The sequence below is a fragment of the Cervus canadensis genome, chromosome 29 (assembly GCF_019320065.1).
Source record: "Cervus canadensis isolate Bull #8, Minnesota chromosome 29, ASM1932006v1, whole genome shotgun sequence".
In the NCBI taxonomy this organism is placed as follows: domain Eukaryota; kingdom Metazoa; phylum Chordata; class Mammalia; order Artiodactyla; family Cervidae; genus Cervus; species Cervus canadensis.
Genome location: NC_057414.1, coordinates 28,023,155 through 28,045,700, shown reverse-complemented (window position 1 = coordinate 28,045,700; position 22,546 = coordinate 28,023,155). Strand labels below are relative to the sequence as shown.

The 22,546-nt window shown below is 49.1% G+C and overlaps 1 protein-coding gene across 3 annotated transcripts in view; it reads left to right on the top strand.

Moving 5' to 3' along the window:
- The window catches only part of KIRREL3 (kirre like nephrin family adhesion molecule 3), a 598,271-nt gene that overhangs the window by 291,233 nt on the left and 284,492 nt on the right, over positions 1–22,546 (top strand). The window contains exon 1 of one of the 3 annotated variants that reach the window (XM_043452395.1): positions 19,806–19,852. The exons of the other annotated variants lie outside the window; for them this stretch is intronic. The gene's annotated coding sequence lies outside the window, so the exon portion shown is untranslated. Of the gene's footprint in view, positions 1–19,805; positions 19,853–22,546 lie in introns of those variants that run through there. 3 annotated transcript variants of the gene reach the window in all.

Here is a 22,546-nt window from a genome sequence, read left to right as displayed (position 1 = left end):
AACCCAGGGTACCTTCAGACATCTTCTGCAGAACAAGAGAATCACTGGCCTATAGAGTTACTGAGGATCCTTCCAACCTTCGAGTTCTCTGCTTAGAAGGCGATAGGATCACACAAAGAGCTTGGATGGGGTAGTTGACCAGAGGTGGACCCCTCTATTCAAATCCCAGCTCTGGCATTTACATTTCAGCTTTTTTTGTAACTGGTCAAATGACTTCACTTCTCTGAGCCTCAGTTTGCTTATCTGCAAAATGGATGTGATCATGCCTATTTCATAGGGTGGATTGAAGGATTCAATGAGAAAATGTATGTAAAATGTCTGGCATATAGTATATAGCCCCTGAAACGAGGCTGTTTTTGCTGTGATGGCCACTGACAGTAAACCAGATTTTCTGCTTTCCCTGGACAGTCCCTCTGGTGACCCAGTTCATGCAGACTCACACAAAACTGGCCAGCCAGCTGCAATACCTATGCAAAGAAAGAAGTTAATACATGTATTAAACACTGCTCTGTCCTTGCACTACATTAGCTCTGGGAATTCTCAAGCTATATCAGAATTGTAAACAGCAGTGAGAACTAATAAACACAGTCATAGCTGTGGGCATAGCCAGACCCCAGTCAAAGTGCCGATGCCTAGAAGCTCAGGGTCTGGAAATATCAGGGTATTTCTTTTGTACCTTCAGTATCAGGAGTCAGTTCTATGACTTTTCCACTAAAATTAAGATTATCCATCCTCTGTTACCTGGTATGAATGCCGTATAGGAGACTGGAAGGGGTGAAAAGTAATTTTTAGCTGGATTTGTTCACTCTCAACTTCATGTCTCCTCTTTGGCTTGGTTCTGCCCCCCAAGCACCATTTACTTCAGTTCATATAGAAAGAGACAAGGAAATAATATTAACATCTGTCCTGAAACCAGAGTTCCAAGTCCTTCTTTTCTCATTTCCCATCTTCTGAGGCCTGGCAGCCGTCTGTTCTATCCAAAGCCACCTTCTCCAGTAAGCCCAGTTCCCTGGGGCACCTTACCAAGTTCATACCCTGGTCTGGCCTGCCCCAGGAGCAGTTTTACTTTTCAACGGAAGTGTTGAGCTGCCAGGTTCCAGGCCTGGTTTCTGTATTAACTGTCCAGAAAGAGTGGGTGGAGGACACTGGCATGGGGCCGATGGAGACTCCCCTTTCTCTCTTCCTGGTGGGTCCTGCTTGAGCCTCTGACACTCCAGGGTCCCCACGGTGCTCACCTGGCCTTGTTGGCTTCCTTTGCTATTACTCACCTCCTTGTTCCACTCCTTGGCCTCTGATTCATGCACAGATCCAGTCATGTTTTGGCATGCCTGCAAAGTGCAGGTCCCTTTCATGTTATTTCAATCTCACCTAGCCTTCCTAGGAACTTGTTTTATAGATTTACAGAGAGATCGAGGGTATATCATCAAAGGCCACCACTAACCACAGGTAGAACTGAGTTGGCATGTCCCCAAAACTCTTGAGTCCTGGTACTTGATCCTCTCCCCAGCAGCTGCCAACCATGGTCCCGACAGGAAAATCCTTTCTTCCCTAAGATGGGAAACGTCCCCTATGAGCCTCCATGCTACAGATGCTGTGATTGGTCCAGGCCATGCCAGTCAGCCCTGCACTTGACCAGAGCCAGAAACAGGGCTGAACCAAAAGACAATGTCATTCTCTAAACATTTATGTCCAAGTCTTTTCATCATCATTCCCTCGGCCTCAATTAACACCCAACCACCCCTTTACTTCCACCTGCAAACTCCTATGCATTCTTCTAGAACTGGTTCAAGAATCACCTTTTCAAAGAAAGCTTCTCTGACCTCTCCATGAATCCCCCTCTCCATGTGTCTTTAGCACTGTGAATATATCTCTACTATAGCAAGTGGCATTTTGTGTCTTATTTATCACTTTCCACAATTCCTAGGATATAACAGTACTCAATCAAGGGTTCTTAAATGAACAAATAGATGAATGGAAAAATGGGGGGGTGGGGGCGGGCAGTGCACATGAAATCTTGGACCAAATAATTAACACAGTATTTGAACTACTTTAGAAATGGTCCAAGAAAAATTTATCATAGATTTTGAAAGTAAAGCCTTTTTTTAAAATTTTTTCCATGAAAGCCTGGAAATTTTGAGAGAGCAGCAGAGAAAAGCCTATTTTCTTCCCACCCACTGGTTGATTTCCTCTAGTGCAGTGTGTCTCAAGCTTTAATGGGCACACAAGTCACCTGGGGATCTTGTTAAGATGCAGATTCTGACTCAGTGGTTCTGGGGTGGGGCTCCCAGGTGACCCCCAAACTGTCAGACCACACATTGAGAAAGCTGACTCTGATTCCTTCTGGGCTACTTCCTGCCTTGTCTGAAGTCCCTGGCCTGTCCCTTTGAACCCCTGGCAGGGCCAGAATGCCCTGGCATCCCTGTGCCAGCTTGGCAAGGCAGCTGTCTGCTAGTTTATTTGTTCCCTCCCATTATCACCAGAGGAAGAGAGTCTGTAGACATGCCACATCTTGTTTACAGCGAGCTTCAGAAAAGTTAAAAGTGCAAGTTAAAAAAAAAAAAATTGCCTCAACAGCCCCTTAGAATCACACATATCAGGGAAAAAATGGGCTAAAGGAAATTCATAAAATATTAAATGACACTGTGTCAAGACACAGATAGGGGCAGAACAGTAATTAAAGTAAACAGCGCATCAAAACCCTGGCTGAAGCCGTTATTTAAATTGAAAGTAAGTGTAGGAATGGATCATGTAGCCTCCTATAAATGTGTTTCCAAGAGCCTTTTAAGAATATTAATGATTATGGAAGTATAATGGCGGCATATCAGTGATCATCTTTACAGCAAGTGACAGCTCAGAGGGAGAAGAAAAGAGCCTAGATCCTTCCAAAGATGCCACCCCTTTGATCGTCCCAGCACACTGTGTCCCTCCCGGGGACAGAGGGAGGACTGGGAGGATGATGAAGGTGTCCCGAGTTTAGGGTGCTGCTTTCCTGCGGGGTGAGGGACAGAGGGCTGTTCAGACAGGGCGCCTTGGTGGTGACTGTGTTCCTCCTCCTCTGGTCCAGGACACCAGCTGAGCTCCTGTTGGGCGTGTGGCCTGTGACACCTTGCCATTGCTAAAAAATACTTTCCCGCCTTGCTTGACAGTTGCTGAAAATTGCCACAGCCCCAAACCAAAAGGGAGACTGTAGAGAACCATAACTGATGTTTCAACAAAGGGGCTGGAAATTACCGACCTGAATTGGAAGGTTGAACTCTTATTAAAGGAGCTTCCCAGGTGGCACAGTGGTAAAGAGTCTACCTGCTAATGCAGGAAATGCAGGTTCAATCCTTGGATCAGGAAGATCCCCTGGAGAAGGAATGCAACCCTCTCCAGCATTCTTGCCTGGAAAATTCCATGGACAGAGGACCCTGGCGGGCTACAGTTCACGGAGTGGCAAAGAGTCAGACACAACTGAGCACCCACATACTCTTATCAGAGGTGAAAGTGAAAGGGTTTATTAGTCGCTCAGTCGTGTCTGATTCTTTGCAACCCCATGGACTGTAACTCACCAGGCTCCTCTGTGGGATTCTCCAGGCAAGAATACTGGAGTGGGTTGCTATTCCCTTCTCCAGGGGATCTTCCTGACCCAGGGAGCAAATCTGGATCTCCTGCATTGCAGGCAGATTCTTTAGTATCTGAGCCACCAGGGAAGCCTCCAAATATCTCAAGATGCCTCTGAGCCCAGTGTTCATGTCTTCAGTGTCACGATAAGGGTGGTCTCCCTCCTCTGATATTGGATTTCACCAAAACTATCCAAGAATCCAATGGGTAGGCAAGCTGTTCAGGGTCCAAAATGAAACTCTTAAGCCCTGTTTTCCCCTAGGGCTCAGCCTCTTGCAAGCCTCTGGTTTGCTCTATTTTCTGGTGAGCGAAAGGGCTCCCACTGGGCCTTTTTTGTCAATGGCCCTCTGGGGTCAGATCCCAAGTTTCTCCTTAGGCTGCTTCTTCTTCAGCAAAGTCTCCCAGCGAGCAGCATCCCAGCCCCAGAAGGTCACCTTCCTAAAAGTGTCTCCTCTCTTCTCCGAGATGGCAGCCAAGCCAGAGCCTGTGTCCTGGTTCTGGGCCAGGCTTCCCAGGCCAAAGTTGAGAGCAGGAGCTGGAGGAAAAGACGGTCTTCATTGTCTCTCCGTCTCTCAATCTGGCCTTCCTGGGGCTGATGATGGATTGGATTGGCCATTGTCATGAGGCTGTTTAGACCTGACTTACTTGGTAAGAAGCATAGTCTTGTCCAGCTGACCGGACTGTTTTGAGCCCAAGCTCAGCTGACAACAAAAGCACTGCTTCTTATTCTGTGATGGTATTTTCTCAAGGTGGCCTCATGAGGAATGGACAGGCCTGGGGGTGTTCCTGCAACCCTGGGCTCAATACAGTAACTTACCAAGTTATTGCATTATAAACTATAAAATCCTTTTATTGTCAATAATAGCTTCATGTTGTTGTTCAGTCGCTAAGTCATGTCTGACTCTTTGCGACCCCATGGACTGTATGTAGCCTGCCAAATTCCTCTGTCCATGAGATTTCCCAGGCAAGAACACTGGAATGGGTTGCCATTTCTTTCTCCAAGGGATCTTCCTGACCCAGGGATCGAACCTGTGTCTCCTACGTTGATAGACAGATTCTTTACCACTGTACCATCAGGGAACGCAGTAGCTTCCTATTAACTGCTATATTATTCTAGCCATTACTTAACAATCCTCCATCTCAAATCTCTGGCTTTGATTGCCATTCCTGCAGGAACCTTGGGTCTCCTGATGGATGCATCGGTGAGGCCCCGAGGCAAGGCGGCGAGGAGGTGACCTTAACGAGATCCCCACTCCTGGTGCCCCCTGGAAACCCGCTGAGCTCCTAGTACCCACCCCACTTCGTGATTTTCTGGCAACCACTTCTGCCTCTCCTCCCTGCTGGGGGCTCAGTCCTCAGTTGCTATCTCAAAGAGCTGCCTGCATCAAAGTGGCCACTGTTTCCAGCATCTTCCTTTCACAGTCCCTTTTGTTCTTTGCTTTTGATCTGGCATATGCTGGGGGGTGCAGGCTTTTGTCTTGCAGCTTGTGAATAAATGGAAGCACTTAGGCAGCAGCAGCAGCCGGCCGATTCATTTCTTATTCTTCTCTAACTGGGAGCAGGAGGGGTCCAGCAGCTTGGGACCTACCAGGGGTCTCCTTGAGGCCATCAGGTCTGGTGAGCAGAGCAGAGCTTGGGAGTCCTGAGACCTGAGTGCTAAGCCCTGTCCTTCCTGCAACAAGGGGTGTGTGGTTCAGCCAAGCCTGCTTCCTTCACCCACTGGTTCACCATGCAAGGTGGGTGTCTCTGGGTCTGCACTGATCAATAAAACCACATCTCAAGGAGACGGCAGCAATGTGAGAGGTGCACATGAGAATACACGTGAGCCGTGTTGGAGCAGTCATTGTATTGGAGTCCCCTGGTGGCTCAAATGGTAAAGAATCAACCTGCAGTGCAGGAGACCTGGGTTCGATCCCTGGGTCAGGTAGATCCCCTAGAGGAGGGAATGGCAACCCACTCCAGTATTCTTGCCTGGAAAACTCCATGGACAGAGGAGCCTGGCAGACTGCAGTCCATGGGATCGCAAAGAGTCAGACACGACTGGGCGACTACACTTTCACTTTACTTTGTATTAAGTATTATAAGTCATCTAGAGATGACTTAAAGTGTATGGGAGAGTGTGTGTAGGTTATATGCAAATATTAGGGCATTTTGTATAATAGACTGGAGCATCTGGAGATTTAGGTATGTGGGGGGCATTCCTGAAACAATCCCTCATGGATCCCGAGGGAAGACTGTATGCTAAGAAGTTGGGAAGTGGAGGAATGCAGATGGATTTGCTTGTGGTTAAGAATTCTCCAAGGAAGCAATGAAGAAAGTGGCTTAAAGAGGAGCCTGAGGTCAGGGAGACCAGTTAGGAGAACATGGCATCATCTTAGCCAGGGTTTTATCAGCTCTGCGCCATCCACATTTGGGTGGGACTAAAAATTCTTGGAAGGTTAAGAGGCTGTCTTGTGTGCTGTATGATGTTCAGCCACATCCCTGGCCTCCACCCGCCTGCCACTCAGTCATGATCGTCAAGAATGTTCCCAGTGATCATCAAGTCATCACCAATGATCCCCATGGGGGCAAAGTTTCCTATGGCTGAGAACTTTTCATCTAAGCAAAGGGTGATGCTATCCTAGGTATGGGACTTCCTTGGTGGCTCAGATGGCAAAGAATCTGCCTGCAGTGAAGGAAAACCATGTTCGATCCCTGGGTTGGGAAGATTCCCTGGAGAAGGGAATGGCAACCCACTCCAGTATTCTTGTCTGGAGAATCCCATGGACAAAGGAGCCTGGTGGGCTACAGTCCATAGGGTCACAAAGAGTTGGACACTGATGAGTGACTAACACTTTCATTTTCATCCTGAATATGGTGTGAAGCTGGGGACACATGGAAGACACATTTAAGAGTCAAGCTGAGAATGATTTGGGACTCACAGATGTGTGGGGTGCGGAGAAGGGCTGAGGCCAGGATGACCCTGAGATTTTCAGTGGACAACAAGGAGACGTTGAAGATGCACTGAGATGGGGAGAAGAAGGGACAGACCAGACTTGGCAACAGTGACAGGCTGATTAGACAGACCACACCCAAGGGCCTGTGCATCCCCCACTGCAGGGGTCAGAAGAAAGTTGGCTCCAGGGGCTGAGGATCAGAGCCCAAGTATGGGTGGAAGACACAGATTCAGGCTCAGGGAGGGATGAGGCTGTTCTCAGGAGGGGTGTCCTGGAGAGAAGGGGGTGAGGATAGATCCTGGAGACACCAGCATTTAAGCAGCTGGGGGAAAGGACAGGTCACCGAGAAGAAAGAGCGATGTCAGTGGAGGATCAGGAGGACGGTATCCTAGAAAGATGACTGGGAAAGAGAGTTTGCAGAGGAAATGTCACAGAAATGTCAAGGAATGGAAGTGGGAAGCGTCGGCTGATACCTCAAAGGCTTGCTTTTGGAGCCAACGTGAAAGATCTGTTAATGCAGGCTCTTAGTAGCGAAAAGGTTCCCCCCTTGACCCAGGATTCCCTGGACTTCTGATTGCCTCCCCAGCTCATAAAATACAAGTGCGAGCCCAGAGGGCTACACCGCTGGCTCTTTCCTGCCCCAGGAGTGCTGCTGGACCCCCCCAGTGGCCACAGCAGGACCCAGGCCCCTCCCCACCTGGGAGCACCGACCAGGCTGTCCCCTGTGCCCCCCTCTATCTCCAGCAAATGGAGGCCAGGAACGGCTCCTGTCTTCCTGTCCACACTGTGTTTACAAGGAGAACCCTGGGCGTGTTAAGGTGACTCGCTTCCTGAAGCGGGGAAGGAAAGCCCCGTTGACCCGCTGATTCCCTCCTGGGTTCTGTGAGTTCCACTGCGGCAGCCTGGTGAAATGACCCAAATTCCCACTTTCTGTCTCTCCAGCATCGTCCCTGAGATGACTTCCCCAGGCTGTTCTCCATCCTTTCCTGCTCTGGCTCTCTTTCTGTACTTCACCCATGCACTACCATCTTCCCCAAAAGAATTGTTGTAGTTGAATCTCTAAGTCGTGTCCAACTCTTTGTGACCCCATGGACTTCAGCACACCAGACTTCCCTGTCCTTCACTATCTCTCAGACTTTGCTCAAACTTGTGTCCATCGAGTCAGTGATGCCATCCAACCATCTCATCCCCTTCTCCTCCTGCTCTCACTTTCTCCCAGCATCAGGGTTTTTTCCAAGGAGTCAGCTCTTTGCATCAGGTGGCCAAAGTATTGGAGCTTCAGCTTCAGCATCAGTCCTTCCAGTGAATATTCAGGATTGATTTCCTTTAGGGTTGACTTGTTTTATTTCCTTGTTGTCCAGAGGATTCTCAAAAAAGTAGGGTTTGCGTTAAACCGGAAGTCTTGTGTTTCTCAGATGTCTGTTGCCCCTGCCTGATCTCTGTCCAGCAGCTCTTCTGCTCCACCTACAATTCCGGCAGGACTCAGTTGAGAGGAGAGGAGAGGGCCAGCTTGTGTTTACCTGGCCCGGGATGGGGCACCCATCACCCTGGCCTGATGTAAGCCTACAAACATGCACACCTGCTCTCTGCTCTCAAACAACCCCAGCAACTGGACAGCCCACTGCTCGACCCAGCCCCCACCTCTCCTCCCACCCTTCAAGCTTCAGAGCTTGGGCTCAGCTCCCTGAATACAGACAGTACCCTGGGAATGGGGGCCACGAGAGATCAGGGCAGGAGCTGTGGGAGAGGGACCGTGGAGCCAGCATAAGGCATGGGGCAGCAGGGGGCCAGGTATAGCATCTTTCATCCAGAAGACTAGGTTACTTACTAGACAGACCAGTCCCTAAATCCTTAACAGCCCTTCCTCCACTGATGAGTACGCAGATCTTCCTCTGTCTCTCTCCTCTACTGTACACAAAGTCCAGGTTGTCCAGGGTTTATCGGGTCCCATGTTGGAACCACTCAGCCTGAAAAACTAATAACTGTGTTTGGCAGGTGGCCAGCAGTCAAACTTGCATCAGGTCAGCTCCCATGAACTGACACCCCCAAATGGCACATGGGCCAGGCAGCGTGCTTCGCACTAGAATAGAGCAGGAAGTAAGACACACCCTGCCCCTCCAGGGCTGACACTCCAGTGGGGAGAATGCATCCATGGACGCTGCACTTTATTATGGTGGGTGTGACATTGGTGCTACATTGGGAAGGACATCCATCCATGTGACACCCCCATACCCATTCTGCAGAGGGAAAAACTGAGGCTCAGGGGCTTTGAGTGACTCACCCCAGGGCACATAGCTATTCACAGGTCCTCTGTGGTCATGTTTATTTCACTGGGGCTGGCTTTCCTGCGGTGGTGGCCACCTCGTCTACTGGTGGCCCTGTTCTGAGCATCACTGCCCCATCAGGTCCAGCCCCCCTGATTCTGCCCCTTCCCCTGTGACTCTGATGTACAGGGACCACTTTTGCCCCACTGTTCTGGGTGATCTGCTGGAGGCTCCTAGGCAGCGCTGCTCCGCTTCTCTCAGAGCTGTGAGGCATGGAGTCTTCAGGAGAAGTGCTCACACCTGGGGTGGCCCCACTCTATGCTCATGCTGTCCCTCTGGGCCTCCTCACCCCTGGACGTGGGGGACCTGGGGCTCCAGGTCAGCCTCCTGCAGCCTGAAGTTGTCTCCATCTGCATCCGTGCAGGGTGAGTTACCCAGACACAGCCGTGCCTCACCCCTCCACTCCCCACCCGCCTCCGAAGTTACCTGTTCGGCCCTTTGGTCCTCACGGAGACCGTGTTTCGGCAGCAATTGTGGAAATGGTTCGAGCTAAGTCAAATCTGATTTTCTTTGGGGAGAAAATTGAATTCTCCACTTTGTGAGGCAGGCGGAGAGATTAGAAGGAGGCCCAGAAGAGCAAGCTCACCCGGGTGGGACAGCCAGCCACGCGGAGGGGCAGAAGGAGGGGGCGCGCAGAGCAGGGAGGCTGGCCTCAGGGGCCGTGCGGCTCTCGGACTTTGAGCCTCACAGAAGCCAAGTCTTGCAGACTGAGACTCAGCGCTAAGCCAGGGCACGGCTGTCTGCTTACGTCCTCGTTTTAGCCTTAAGATCTGTGACCTCAGAGGCCTGTCTTCTCAGGCCGAGACCATCAGAGGCGAAGGTCTGTATTTCTGGTGAAGAACGTGTTGCAAGAGAGCATGGAAGGGATGAAGGAGAGGTAGCCTGAACTCTTGCGAATCCAGGGGGGAGAGTGTTAGGGGGACGGCCAGCCTGCTGGATGCAGGGAGTGTCCCCGTGGGAGCCCCCCAGCGGCCGCCTCTAGGAAACACCTGCTGGCCATGGGCCTTGGCTGTTTTCTTGGTCATTTCACATGCGTGTACCAATAGTTTCTCCCCAGGAGGCTCCGTGCTGGGCACTGGGAATTCAAAACTAAGGGCCTGCTCTCAGGGAGCTCTAAGTCAGGTAGGGAAGATGGACTTGTCTACATCGGCCATGATATTCCCAGCTGAGACTGAAGAAGCAGCTGACTGCCCTATAGAAGTGGGTGAGAAAGAGGGAACTTTTCAAAAGAGGGGGCATCTGAGCCAGGCCTTGAAGGATGTGTAGGAGTTTTCCAGGAAGAAGGTAGAAAGGGGGACATTCCTAGCACAGGGACCAGCACAAGCAATGGCGTGGAGGCACAGATGCATGGTGTGTTCAGAAATGGCATGTAGTCCAATAGAGAGAGAAGGGAAGTGACGGGGTGGAGAGAAGAGGCTGGAAAGGTAGGCTGGAGCCACTCAAAAAGAGGCATCTTGAAAAGTTTAGGCTCTTCCACAAAGTCGAAAGTTTGTCCCAGAGAAGTTCCAAAAGACATGATGGGTAATTTATGAGAGAAAATGCTAGAAAACATGTCAGAGATCTTCCATGGATCTGTAAGGGATTTATAATGGCTCCCTTAGAATCACTAGAATCACTGGATGTCAGAGCTTTAAAAAACTGATGAGAGGATCTCCATGGTTATCAAACTGGGTTCAATGGAGCCTCAGGGTTCCAGAGAAGGGCCTTCGAGACCCACTGTTGGGCAGCGGGTTTAGAATGGGAGGGAGGGTGCTCAGCGGGGAGGTCTGCAGGGCCCCAGGGACAGAGACCACCAGCCCTGAACATGCAATCCCGGGGTCCTTCAGCGAGGTCCGTGCCCTGACAGTCCATCCCACCGCAGCCTCCAAGCCAGGCAACCTCTTAGGAAGACAGGAGAGCTATGGAGCACGCATCCACACTCAGAAGAAACTGGGAGGGCCAGGCAGCATGCAGGGAAACTGGGGCAAGCTGACAGGTGTGATAATGCTTTTGTTTATGAACCGGCAACAATGAGATGCAAGGAAATGTCCAAAAAAAAAAGTCCAGGTGGGTGTTAGCACCGTTCCTATATCATATGGCTTGCTTTGTGCTGGAGTCAGGGAGTCAAGGCCACTCATGCACAGGGCACCAAAATGAAGCCTTCTGTTTTGCTTTGATCTCTCCTGATAGCACGCTCCACCAGAGATATCATAGCTTTGATCTCTTGACACCGATGTTAAGTTTCTGGAGCTCAGTAGCATCTCCTTGAGATTAATCCTTCATGGCACAGCCAGCACCGTGCTGTTCTCTCCCATATACATCACACCCAGCCACACGTCCCTGTGGCCTGAGCCTCGGTGGTTACCCACAGGCTTAGGAGAGAACCCCCCCCCCCCCCCCGTGTCCTCCGCTCTTTAGTTAAAGCCTTGATAAAATGGAAAGCTGATTAGGCAGACACCGGAAGACACGCCTTTGATTCCTGAATCAGCCACTCTTTAGGCAAATTCCTCACCTCTTTGAACCTCAGTCTCTTCATCTGTAAAACAGGAATGAAGGCTCCCGCTTCCACTCACTGCACACTGCTTAGCACAAATTCACGGTGCCATAAATATCCATCAAAGAAATAATGAATTGACTGGTTGATCTAGGATAAAGGGGAATGCAGGAGAGTTATTATTATTAAGGTTAGTTTAGGAAGAACTCTCGGCACATAAGCAAGGCTTGGTCTTGCCTTTCACACTCAGCATTCAAAAAATGTCTCATTGGAATTCGAAATGGGAAAGAAAGGCCTTGAGAAGAAAGGCAGAGAAAGCATACACCTGGACTCAATCTTGGCCTGACATATCCACTGAGCAGCAAGGAAGATTTTGCCAGCCCTCAGGGAGAGGAAGGTTTCACTCCAGCTGGAAATTCACAGAAGCCACCCATCTCATCAGCAGCCCCTCCCAGATCCTGTCCGGGTCTTTGAAGAAGGCTAATGGGGAGTGACATGGCTCAGAACCTCCAGGGCATCCATCTGCTTGCTCACTCACTCTGCATCTCATCCATAAGAGGAATGAGCTGTGACAACAAGTCTGCTTGTGTGTGTGTCTGTGTGCAAGCTGGACCAGGGGCCTGTCTTATGATGAAGCTCATGTACCACAGCACAGGTGTTTAAGGTATAGAGAAAATGGACCAACCTCAAGGAGATGGAAACACGAAAGCTTGTTGTTCAGCCACAAAGTCAAGTCCAACTCTTTGTGATCCCATGGACTGCAGCACACCTGGTTCCTCTGTCCTCCACTACCTCCTGGAGTTTGCTCAAATTCATGTCCATTGAGTCAGTGATGCCATCCAACCATCTCATCCTCTGCCGCCCCCTTCTCCTTCTGCCCTAAATCTTTCTCAGCACCAGGATCTTTTTCAATGAATTGGCTTTTCGCATCAGGTGGCCAAAGTATTGAAGTTTCAACTTCAGCCATCAGTCCTTCCAATGAATATTCAGGGTTGATTTCCTTTAGGATTGACTGATCTGATCTCCTTGCTGTCCAAAGGACTCTCAAGAGTCTTCTCCAACACCACAATTTGAAAGCATCAATTCTTCAGTGCTCAGCCTTCTTTATGGTCCAAATCTCAAATTCATACCTGACTACTGGAAAAACTATAGCTTTGACTATGCGGGCCTTTGTTGGCAAAGTGATGTCTCTGCTTTTTAATACAAGGCATCTTACACGGGAACTTGTTTTCCCCTGACCAGGGTGGAAGAAACCTACCTTTGCAGTGTGAGATGGGAGTCAGGTTCTTCTCCCCACTTGTCTCTTAGGTCACCCCTGGGGTCAGTGACGGGAGGGGGTGGGCTCCTCTCTGTCCTCTGCAGGAGGTCTGGGTCTGAGAAACAGTCCGGCAGGACACAGAGGCTCAAAACAGGCAGCACTAGTAATTCATTTTCCCATGGAGCCTGCCCACACTTCTCCACGCCTCCTTTCATAATCAGAAAGCTTCGTGAAACAAATAAGATCAGAGTCTAGTTTCCTGCAACTGTGTTCATGCATAGAAGAAAATTCCCAGGAATCCCAGGCGGGGAGATAACTGCGCTGGTGTTTACCTTTTCTCAAAGTATCTGAGTGCTTTGTTGGTTTGGGAGGTTGTTTCCTGAGTTCCGAGTCCAGCAGGTATTTGTGCTCATCTCTTTCTTCCTTCTTTCTCTCCTCCCTTCCTTTTTCATATCATATCAGGTCATTTATGTAATTCAACAAAAATTCATTGAACATCTACTCTGTAATCAGGCACTGGCCTAAATGCTAAGAAAATAAACATATAACAGTCACTCTTCTCAAAAAGTTCACAGTTTAAAAGAGTAGAAAATACTGTTTGCTTTCGTTGCTCTACTAGGGCCTTTATTTTATTTGTTTTTAAGTTTTTTTTTCTTACCTTTTTTGTTTTGTTTTATATTTATTTGTTTTATTTATTTATTTGGCTGCACCAGGTCTGAGTTGCAGCACGTGGGATCTAGTTCCCTGACCATGGATCAAACCCAGACCCCCTGCATTGGGAGCATGGAGTCTTAGCCACTGGACAACCAGGTTTTTGTTTGTTTGTCCCCCACGCCTGCAGCTTGCAGCATCATAGTTCCCTGACCAGGGATTGAACCCAGGCCCCAAGCATTAGAAGCATGGAGTTCTAACCACTGGGCCACCCAGTGAAGTCCCAAGGGTGTTTATTTTTAAAGCGTGGAGAAGGGTCCTTGCTTAAGGTGAGGCGCTAGGTACTCTCAGCCCCAATTATTTGTTGATCCCACAGAGCATGTGAGTCAGGAATCCAAGGGAGGATTGGTTTGAAAAAATTGATACTTCTTTATAGCAGAGTGTGCTGGACAGGGCAGGGCCCCTCCCTTCCTTGCTTGACGCTTTGGGCTCCCTGCATGGCCCCAGCCTCACAAATGCGGTGTTCTCTGTTTCAGCCCTGCTCCCTTTTCTTCCCTTCATTCCGCAGACACAGAGCCCTGATGGGTAGGAAGGCTACCAGGGTTTCAGTGGGGAAGCCCAGCTGTGTTCGCTGACTACCTCCCACATAGAACCTGACATACAGTGAACACAGGCCGGATGATAGATGCAGGGCAGAGATGACAAGCCCCCCGTCCCTGCCCACGAGGGTCTCAGTCAAGAGCAGAAGCCCTGTCTGCGCCACACACTGCAATACTGTTTCCATGGGCAGCCACAGATGTTGTAAGAGGAACAGAGAGGCAGAGGGTTGATTCTGTCTTGGGAGACAAAGCACGGTTTCACCATGGAGGTGACCCCTGGAGCTTACCGCCTCGTGAGAGAAATGAAATTTGTGCGGAAATCACTATGCTCCAAGGTAAAACTAAAGCACCATGAAACAAACAGGAAGGAGCATATTTCTGGCTAGAAAATAAGAAATGCTTGGTGAAGAGGGGGTCTTGGAGCTGGATCTTGCCACGGGGCAGAATTTTCAACAGCATTTACTAAGTCAGTATTTACTGGATAATTATCATGCTATTCTAGGTCAAGAGGAATGTGATCATTTAGAAGATAGACAAAATTTCTTGCCCTTATAGAGCTCAACCTCTAGTCGTGAAGACAGAAAATGAATAATATAAATTAACTAGAGCAGGAGTTCAGCAAACTTCCTGGGAAGGGTTAGTTAATCAAGAGTTTAGTCTTCGGACCATATGGTCTCTGTCGCAAGTACTCAACTCCACTGTTACACCACAAAAGCAGTACATAAATGAAGAGGCACAGCTGTGCACCAGTAAAACTGTATTTATGGAAACAGGGGTGACTGGATGTGGTCCATGGGCCATCAATTGCCAAGCCCTGATAGAGTATGTTAGGCAGAAGTGCTCAAAAGAAAACATAAGTCAGGAAGGTAAAAATAAGTGAAAGAAATGTTGGAGGAAGAGGGTGAAGTTTTAGTAGGTGGCAGGGTGGGGCGGGGGAGGTCAGAGAATATAGCCTGCTAGAAGGTGGATGAGACTTCCTGGCAGAAAGTCAGAAAGAAGCCATAACCAGAGATCAGAAGAGCCTTTCGACAGAGGAACCAGCAAGTCCAGGCCTCCAGGTTCAGGTGGCAGTGAGGAGGTGATGCCTGGGATGTTTCCAGGCAAATAGATTTGATAGATTGGAGAGAGATGCCATATGAGGGAGTCGTAATTTTCTTTCTAGGGAAGGACTTTTCCTGCAAATCCCTCTCTTCTGATCTGAGTAGACACAATGATTCAGAAGCACAAACAATTTTTTTAACTGGGAGGCATCATCCTACCGTCAGCCATGGATCGCTGTCCTGAGGCCAGGACAGGTCTGGGGGCCCCAATGGCCTTGCCCAGTCGTGAAGCTGCCCTCGTCGCCCCAAAGCACCCCACCACTGTCCTGATTCAGCGCATGGACCTCCCTGCCAGGCCCTTCAGCCCCTCCCCCAGCTCCTCGCTGCAAACCCAGCAGGGCAAGCCTCAGTGATTGGTCCTCTCTTCTCCTTCTTAAGGAGCAGGCTCCCTAGAGAAGATGCTGGGGAGGGACCAGTTCTGAGCCACGGGTTGTGTTGGATGCCTCGCTGCCTTGCTTACTTCTCAGAACTGTTTAAGGAAGGTGCTAGGAGGACACGGGGGCAGGGCCAGTCCGTGACACACCCACAGCCCAGTTCATGAGGGCCAGTGGGTGAGATTAAGTCAGGACCTGACTTTCTTTCTGAGTCTCTGTGATGTTCCTCACTCAGTTGCAACCAAAGGGAGCGCACTTTGACTCCGAGGCAAAATTGTTCTCGTTTCATGGTCCCCTCCCTGACCAGCTCAGTTGATGCCCAGTTAGCTCCATCCATAGCAATCCTAGTTTCTTTCTTCTCTCGGGCATGTGAGATAGACCTTTCTCCCAGACTCTTCTGGACCCTGCCCTCTTAACATATCAGACTGGATGCCCACATTTCTCTGCGCTTTCCTGGCTCCTCTTCCCCTCCTGGTTCCCTCTCTGTCTCCTCCCATTTTTCCCCAAGCATCTTCTTCTCCCCTATCCTTTTGGCATCATCCCCATGCCACCAGGCGCAGCCACAGGCCAGCCCCTCCCTCCCCGATTAGGGTGGTCTCACCTGGATTGCCCAGGACGGTCGGACATAATTATGAACAACTCCCCAGTCCCTCCCCAAAGCATCTCCGTTCAGATGACACATGTCTTCAGCTAGGCTGAACGTGGGCATGAACTCTAATTGAAACCCTGTGGGTCTAAATGGAGAATAATTTTCAGTTTGTCACACTTTTCTCCCCATCTAATGTATTTATTTCCTTACATCATCCAGGAACCTAGCGTATTTCCTTGGGGCCTCATTTTTAACTACTATGATGACACCTTCTTGAAGGGATTTGGGGTCAAGGCAAGCATTTCTTTTTTCTTTAAAAAAAATTTTTTTTGGAGTATAGTTGCTTTACAATGTGCGTTTCTGCTCTACAGCAGAGTGAGTCAGCTATACACATACACACATCCCCTCTTTTTTGGATTTCCTTCCCATGTAGGTCACCAGAGAGCACTGAATAGAGTTCCCTATGCTAGACGATAGGTTCCCATTAGTTGTCTATTTTCTACACAGTAGTCTATATGTGTCAATCCCGATCTCCCAGTTCATCCCACCACCACCCCTCCGCCTACCTGGTATCAAGTTTTTCTCTGTCATGGAAGTTAGCAAATATAAAAATGAAAAGGGTAGAATGTTTACACTGAGAATGCAGGAAGGCATGACATCCTTGTGCATTCCCACCTTGACCTCTAAATAGCATGTTCCTTTAGAAGGAGCAAGGACTCCTTGGGGGATGAAAAGATGGTGCAGGGCCGAGACATTTAGAACTCAGTATCACCAAGGTGCCAGGGAGATATAGCCCTCGAGCAAAGCCCGCCCCACCCCACAACTGTGCTACACGCCCCTGTCTGCTTGCAAGTAGCCACGTGGGACAGGGCGGGGGTGGTGGAGGCAGACTCCAGGGTCACACTGGGTCTAAATTCATCCCCTCAGCAAATATTTATTGGGCACCTACTGAATGCCTGGGCACCCCCTCTTCTGAGCACTGGGGACACAGGAGTGGACAAAATAGACTCCCTGCCCCCAGGACTTTGCATTCTACTGAGAATAGAATAAATAAATATATATCCGGTGATGAGAAATGCAATGAAGAAAAATAAGATCGAGTAAAAGAGATTACAGGCAGAAAAAAAAAAAAGAGTAAGGTCCAAGATCTGGTGAAGGGAGCCTGCTTAGCATGCCTGAGAAATAGCAAAAGTCAATGTGGCTGAAGCAGAGGGAGGAAGGAGCTGAGATGGGAAGGGTGAAGGGTCTGATCCTGACCCTGAGCCACTGAAGAGTTTGGACAGAGGAGCACCGGGATCTCAGTCACACCATGTCAGGATCGTGTATCCACACTGCACTGGGAGGACTCCGGAGGGGCAAGGAGAGAAGCAGCCACCTCCTTCCTAGGAGCTGGCCCAGGACGACGCTGCCTGGGACCAATGAGGCAGCTGCAGAGATGGTGAGAAGTGGTCGATTTTCTGGATAAAAGATTGATTTGAGTATGGGGTGTCGGAGAAAGAGGGGGGCGACTTTGGATGTCGTAGCCTGAGCAAGAGGAAGACTGAGGTTGCCATTTTCTGAGCAGGGGATGATATTGAGGGGATTAGGTTGGGGGCTGTGGACAGGGCGTGGATCAGGGCTTCCCTGGTGGCTCAGATGGTCAAGAATCCTCCTGTCATGCAGGAGACTCAGATTTGATCCCTGGGTGGGGAAGATCTCTTGGAGAAGGAAATGGAAACCCACTCAGTATTCTTGTCTGGAGAATTCCATGGACAGAGGAGCCTGGCAGGCTACATTCCATGGGTTCGCAAAGAGTCAGACATGATTAAGCCACTTACACTTTGGATGGATTACATTTTTTTATTACATTTTTAAAATATATTTATTTATGTGGCTGCATCGGGTCTTAGTTGTGGCAGGCACGCAGGATCTTTCATTGCATCTCAGGCTTCTCTAGTTGTGGCTCTTGGGCTCAGTAATTATTGCCCCACAGCATGTGGGATCTTAGTTCCCTGACCAGGGATCAAACCTGTGTCCCCTGCGTTGGAAGGTGGATTCTTAACCACTGGACCATGAGGGAAGTCCTGAATTACATTTGAGATGTTCATAAGACATGCAAAGAGAGATGTCAGGCAAGGAGATAATCTTCAACATGTAGATAGTACTGGAAACCACAGGACTAAATAAATTAACTTAGGAGTGGTGATAGTGGTAAAGAACCCACCTGTCAATGCACAAGATGTAAGAGATGGGGTTCGATCCCTGGGTCAGGATCTGCTGGAGGAGGGCACGGCAACCCGCTCCAGTATTCTTGCCTGGAGAATCCCATGGACAGAGGAGCCTGGCGGGCTACAGTCCATAGGGTCACAAAGAGTCGGTCAGGACTAAAATGACTTAGCAGCAATAGCAGGAGTGAGTATAGACAGCCAGAAAAGCCCTAGGGTCCTTCAACATCTGGAATAATGTGGAAAGACCGACAAAGAGTTGGAGAAGGAACAGTTGTGACCTAAGAGCTTGTTCCCCCAAAGACGAAGAGTAGAAAGTGTCCAAACAGGAAGAGCTGATCAACTATAGGAGTTGACTGCAGGATTTGGCAGTAACCTTGGGGCGAAGGGGACTCTCTTTCAGTGGAGAGCTGGGGGCAAAATCTACATGAGTGGGTTCATGAGAGATTGGGTGAAGGGGAATTGGAGATGGTGGAGACGGCTCTTCTGTTATCTAAGAGAGGACACAGAAGAGGATCTGTGGCTGGAGGGGAGCAGGGTCGAAGGAGGTTTGTCCATTTTTTAAAACTCAGAGATACCACAGCATCTTTGTAAAGAGATGATTACAGAGAACGGGGAAATGATGGCCCCAGACAGAAAGAGTACAGATGTTTGGATCAGTTTCCTTGAGTAGGAGAGAGGGGCTGGGATTCAGCATCAAAGAAGAGGGTTTGGCCTCAGGGGGTGGGACTCAGTGAAGCCCTTGTAGTACAGCACCACTGGGGGTACCTGGCCAGCCAGGGGCTACCCAGGACCCAGGAAGCTCTGTGGGGGCCCAGGTGAACTTGGCAAATCACTTATTGTCTAACTCTCAGTTTCCATGTCTTAAAGATTAGCTGGCTGTGCCCACTCAAATGACCACAGTGAATGGTAAATAGATTTAAAAAATATATACAGAAACAGAAAAAGATTTACAGATTTAGAGAACAAACTTATGGTTGCCAGGATTAAGGATGGAGGGAAGGGATAGTTAGGGAGTTTGGGATGGACAGGTACACTCTGCTATATTTTAAATGGATAACCAACAAGGACCCTGCTATAGAGCCCAGGGGACTCTGCTCAATGTTATGTGGCAGCCTGGATGGGAGGGGAGTTTAGAGGAGAATGTATACACGTATATGTATGACCTGAGTCCCTTCATTGTTCACCTGAAATTGTCACAACATTGTTCACGTTAGCCGGCTAAACCCCAACACAAAATAAAAAGTTTTTTTAAAAAAAGAATAAGTGCAGAGGGTGGTGCTTGCCCCATCGTAGGGGTTGGGTAAAGGCTGGTTCCTTCTGCCCTCCCTCCCCCAGCTTGTCCTTCAGGGTTTCCCTGGGACCTCTGACTCTTCAAGAGACACGCAGATGGTCCTGCTTCCACAGCTGTTTTGAGGTCAGCAGGCCTGAAAGCAGGAGGAGCCAGGAGCTGTCGTTCTCCCAAACACCCCCTTTGTATATCTGTCTCAGCAGATTTCTGCCTGTGTGTTTGGTGAGTCACTCTTCTATGACGGTTTTTCATTTCTGTGCAGTCTCATGGAGCTGGGTTCTGTAACCTGCACCTGCTTGCAGCCAGAATCTTCAAAGAGCTACTTCCCACTGAGTGGAGCCCAGCCAGGGGGCCCCTGCCCTCCCCAGGAGCCACATGGCAGGGGCGGGAGATGCCCGGCTGCTTCACCAGGACAGCCTGACCTGCCTGAGCCTGAGACAGAGGCTGGAGGTACAGTTGCAGGAGACAGAAGTCCCCCTCCTGACAACCTGGGGGCAGCCAGGGTGGGAGAGAGAGAGTCCCAGGCCCAGGATGCAAGCCCTCCTCTTAGCCAAAGCTCTGAGATGCTCCCTTGCCTGACTAGGAGGTTCATGAATCCCTGACCCAGAAAGACTGGGCTCTTGTCGTGAGGAAAGGGACATTTTAACTTCCATCCCCAAACCTCCCGAGGAAAAAATTTAAAGTTCTGTCAAAACAGGTTAGCATATTAGCAATCAGGGCTCCCAACCATCTGTATTTGTTCCATTTGTGGCGTTTATGACGGTTATCCACATTAATTATTGCACTGCTAAAGTCCCTTCTAATTTCTGAACACTGTTATTTCTAAGAAAGATGGATATTAAATATGCCACACGTCAGCACAGGGTGGCATTACAGCATGCTATTAAGTTTGGATGCCGAGGCCCAGCAGAAAATAGCTTTGCTATTTGTAATTGCAATGAAGTGTTTTATTTTGTGGTTCAAAATACAGAACAGCATTGATAGAAAGGGACTTCTTCGTTTGGCAATGACCCTGAAGTCACCAAGAAAGACAGGGACCATGAGGCTGGGGTGGGTAGGCAACCTGGGGACAGAGATGGGGGGGAGTGTAGAGGAAAAGATGTGGGGTACAGTAATTTGTCCCACAGCAGCCTGCCTGTGGTTCAGTCACTCAGTCGTGTCCGACTCCATGCAACCTCATGGATGGCAGCACACCAGGCTTCCCTGTCCTTCAGCATCTCCCAGAGTTTTCTCAAACTCATGTCCAACGAGTTGATGATGCCATCCAACTATCTCCTCCTCTGTCATCCCCTTCTCCTGTCCTCAATCTCTCCCAGCATCAGGGTCTTCCTGCCGGAGGGGTGTTGAAAGGATCACTTTCCAGCAAGAACCCTCAGAGGTTTGGATGAGGGGTAGCCAATGCTAGAACATTCTCTTACTGCTGGTTTGCAGTCTCTGGAGCCCCCATTAGAGAATTTGCAGATGGTCAAGGAGAGTGGAACCCCGCAGGCAGTAGCCACTTTCAGAGAGCTTTAGCTTATAAACTGTGCTTAAACATCATTGGACATCATGGCAGACGTGGAAAGGAGTCTTTATTATTATCATTACCAGGACAAACAAGATAAATAACTCTTCTCTTAGCTCCCAACCCCATTCCCCAAAGAAGACAGCAGTGGATTAAACAGCTAAACCCCAAGAAGGCATCTCTTTTTTCCATTAAACTTTTTTTTTTAATGGGGATCATTTTTTTTTAAGTCTTTATTGAATTTGTTACAATTTGAATTTGTTACTACTTCAGTTTTATGTCTGGTTTTCTGGTCTTGTGGCATGTGGGATCTTAGTTCCCCAACCAGGGATCGAACCTGCACCCCCTGCACTGAAAAGCAAAGTCTTAACCCCTGGACCACTGGGGAAGTGCCAAGAAGGCAGTCTTGAGGCAAAGCCCAATGTGAAGGTTGTTGGAAAGCACAGAAAGCTCCCTCTCTGGGGCTCTTTGATTAAAAGTGACCTCTGAGATTCCCATCTCTAGGGGGCTTGTAGGATTAAATGCTTCGTTGAGATCCTCTCCTGCTCAAGCATGTCAGCATCCTCTCATTGGCTCATTCATTTATCAAAAATGTACCATGCAGCTACATGCATCAAGGTCTCTGCCCGACCACAAGCCAACAGGAGGCAAGAGACTTGGGCCATCTTTCAAGGGACAGACAGTTAACCAGAGCAACAAGGAAGTCCATGGTCACAGCTTGAGAAGGGGGAATAAACAGATAACGACTGAGAATAACAGCTAGATGCCATTTAGATGGGATCCAGGAGAGAGTGGAAATCAGCTTAGTCACCAACTAATCCCCCCCACCCAAACTCAAGCTAGCAAAAAACTCCTTTGCCTGGCATAGCTAGCTCTTAGATGCGCGTGGTGGCTCTTTCTGCTGGGGAGATAGCGCCCCCTCGTGGTTGGAGGCCTGAGTTTTTAACATATATCAGACAGCCCTTTACCTAGGAACCTTCAAACTGCGAACTTTCCATGATACCGACAAGTGTTCCATCAGCATCAGGTGTGAGTGAAATTGCGGCTTGCCCTCCGTCTCCTATTGCTGACGGTCCGTCAGCTCTGCCGTCTCCCACCTTCTCTCCTCCTCCAGGCAGTAACTCTTTTTGCCTGCTCACTGGATGCCAGCCCCTGGATGCCAGCCCCTGGATGCCAGTTGTTGCACAGAACAGCTGTACTTTTCAAGGTCCTGTACTGTAAAATTTAAAGTGTTTTCTTTATTTTTCGTGTTTGTTTTTTCTGTATCATTTGTGTGAAAACTATTATAAACCTACTACAGTACGGTACTGTATAACTGATTGAGTTAGTAGGGTACCTGGGCTAAGTTTGCTGGACTGTTGATCAAACTGGACTTACAAATGAGCTCTCGGAACAGAACTCATTTGTATGTCGGGGGCCTACTGTATGGGAATTTTCTGTGCTAAATTGGTACCTTTGATGGGAAGCCAATAGTCCATAAAGGGAGGCTTGTGCCTGTTCCCCTGAAGTGGGGCTGATTTTGGAGCATCTTTTAAACTTCCTTCATCCTTGAGTTCAGATCCCAACCTCCCTTATTCCTCAGTGTTGTGATTTGGGGCAAAGTTACTTACATTCTCAGAGCCCTCCTTTTCCTCAACTTA